A 3,411-nucleotide genomic window follows, 5' to 3' on the forward strand; every position below is an offset into this window, starting at 1 on the left:
TGCATTCCTGGAAGTTCCTTGTCAATACACTGCTGCAATTGTTTTTGAATTATCTTTAGCAAAATTTTACTTGTGTGTGATATTAATGATATTGTTTGATAATTTCCACATTCTGTGGGATCACCTGTCTTTGGAATGGATATGGATATAGATCTCTTCCAGTCAGTTGGGCAGGTAGCTGTCTTCCAAATTTCCTGGCATAGATGAGTAAATGTCTGCAGCACAGCATCCATTTGTTGAAGCATCTCCTCAGGTTTTCCTTCAATTTCTGAGGGATAACACTATATATATATTATAATGGCTAAAATGAAAAACACTGATAATACCAAGGGATAACAGGAATATGGAACTCATAAACTGCTGGGTGGGGATGCAAAATGTTACAGCCACTCTGCAAAAAAAAAAAAAAACAGTTTGGGATTTTCTTATAAAGTTAAATATCCACTTATTGTATGACCTAGCAATCTTTCTCTCTCGGGCATTTTTTCTAGATAATTGAAAACTCAGATTCACACAAAACCTATGCATGAATGTTTATAGCTCTTGTATTCATAATGACCCCAAACTTGAAATAATCAGCATGTCTTTCAATAGGTGAATTATTTAAACAAAGTAGTGGCACATTAATACACTAGACCACTAATATTAATAAAGATGAATATACTCTTAATACCCACAACTGGGTATTGCTCAGATACAGCAAGGACTGTGAGGATGGTGCATGACTGAGCAGTGTTTCATTCTTTTGTACATGGGGTGGCTATGAGTCAGAGCTGACTTGAAGGCACCTACCAACAACAACAACCCACAACTGAGATAAATCTCAAAGGCTGAGTAAAATCGGCAAACTCAAAATATTACACATAGTGCCTAAGGCATTTAAGTGCTAACCTGAAGGCTGACAGTTCAAATCCACCAGCCACTTCTTGGAAGGAGGATTATGGGCAATCTACTTCCATAGGGATACCACTTTGGACACCCGAGGAAGCGTTGCTATGAGTCACATCTGACTTGATGGCAGTGAGTTTGGTTTTTGGTTTTTATGATTGCATTTATATGACATTCTCAAAAAGATTAAAAAAATAGTAATAGGAAGAGGTTGACACTAAACTGCTGCAAATATTTCTCATAGAAGGAAAGTAAGAGAGATTTCACAACCTTCCCAAGTTGCCCATTGAAATAGTTATCCTTTCCTGTGTAACAAAGAACCTCAAAATATATTTAGCTTGTGATTATATGGACCAGCAATTTGGGCTAAATTCAACAGTATGGATCTAGATTCAGTTTGATATATTCATTAATCTATAGTTAGCTGGGATGGCTCATTTCTGCAACAAGAAATTATACTTTCCAACAAGCTAGCCCAGGCTTATTTACATGGTGGCCATTTAAAATTCTGAAATAGAGCAGAAGTAGGGAAGACCTCTTGAGGCTTAGACTTGGAATTTGCACACTGTCACTTCCGCCATATTCTATTATCTGAAGCAAATCACAAGACTAGCTCAAATTCAAGGGATAGATGCAGAGAATTCATATCTTTATGGAAAAATTTGCTAAATAACATGGCAAAATCTATGTTTATGCAATGGGGAAAAATATAGGAAGCTTTTCAAACAAACTACACTTCAAATAATACTACACTTATTTTATAATGTGATCCAGAAAGCTACCCTAAGTCATTTTGAAGCACAAGAAAGAAGTTACAAAGATGTGGAAGTAGAAATAAGAAAATCTGTGGGGAAAATTTAAATATTTAAATCATAAAGGAGGAATACTTTTCTTGGTGATGACAGGGAGAGATGCAAAAAAATGAGCACTAAGGAAAATAAAGAACACTTGGATTTTTGTTTGGTGATATAAAGTAAAACTAGGGGCAATGGAGGGTGAAATTGAGAAAAAGAAATTTTGAGCAAAATTCTGTGAAAGTTCTAAGAGTTTTATAGAATAATCCTGCAGACAAAGCTATGTATTGTGTACTATACAAGCATTTGAAGAAAGCCTATACAAAACATTTTTTTAATCCTATAAGGACAAAATATGCCTTATACTTTGACCCTTAAACCTTGTTCCTCTCTATACCTACCTGCTGATGTTACCAATGTTCAAAGTATTTTAGCCCTTTCTGTCTATTTTCACAGTCTCTGGACAGGCCCTAATTGTTGTTTCTGTCATTTCTCCTTCCTATACAATACTAAAAATCAGATTACAGAAGTATAATCTTTAAATTACACTTTCCTTAAAAATTCACATTGCTTTATTTAGGTAATCATTGTCAGTCAATGAACATTTATTCAATTCATGCCATGTGTTTAGTGGTGGGTAAAAGTCAGCTTTACTATTTAAAATATCACTTTTTAAATGCATAGTTTTTTTTAAAATATTTCAAAGCAATTTCTCATCTATTAATTCATTGGATCTTTGTAAATTGGCTAAACAAATGCTGTTTGCTCCCATCTGGACATAAGAATGGATCCATTGGGTGGCATAAATGTTTAAGCACTTGGCTGCTAAGCAAAAGGTTGTTGGTTTCAGTTCACCTAGAGACACCTTGAAAGAAAGTACTGGTAATCTACTTCAAAAAGATCAGCCATTGAAAATCCCATAGAGCAAATTTCTATTCTGACATACATGGGGTTGCTTTGAGTTGGCAAATCTTATATATGTGTGTGTGTGTGTGTGCATATATATATATGCATATGTGTGTGTGTATTGTGTGTATGTGTGTGTGTGTGTGTGTGTGTGTGTGTGTATATATATATATATATATATATATATGTATGTATATATGTATGTATATATGTTGTTATTTGGTCCTGTGGAGTCATTTCCAACTCATAGTGACCTTATGCACAGCAGAACAAAATACCGCCTGACCCAGTGCCAGCTCCATGAGCCTTGCTATACTTGAGCTTATCATCACAGCCACCATGTCAATCCATCCTGATGTAGGCCTCCCCCTCTTTCGTCCACCCTCCACCCTACCAAGCATGACATCCTTCTCCAGAGAATGGTCTCTTCTGACAACAAGACCAAAGTAAGTGAGACAGTCTGGCCATTCTCACTTCCAAGGAGCATTTTGGCTGCACTTCCTCCAGGACAAATCTGTTAGTTCTTTCAGCAATCCATGGTACTTTCAGTATTGCTTGCCAGCATCACAACTCAAAAGCATCAACTTTTCTTTGGTCTTCCTTATTCATTGTCCAGCTCTCACATGCATGTGATTGAAAATATCATGGCTTGTGTCAGGTGCACTTTAGTCCTCAAGGAGACATCTTTGCTCTTCAGCACTTGAAAGCGTTCCTTTGCAGCTGACTTGACCAGTGCTATTGTTGTTAAGTGCCGTCGAGTCGTTTCCGACTCATAGCGACCCCATGCACAGCAGAACGAAACACTGCCCGATCCCGCACCAGC

The sequence above is a fragment of the Orycteropus afer genome, unplaced genomic scaffold, assembly GCF_000298275.1.
Source record: "Orycteropus afer afer isolate SDZICR_OR568_19922 unplaced genomic scaffold, OryAfe1.0 scaffold00297, whole genome shotgun sequence".
In the NCBI taxonomy this organism is placed as follows: domain Eukaryota; kingdom Metazoa; phylum Chordata; class Mammalia; order Tubulidentata; family Orycteropodidae; genus Orycteropus; species Orycteropus afer.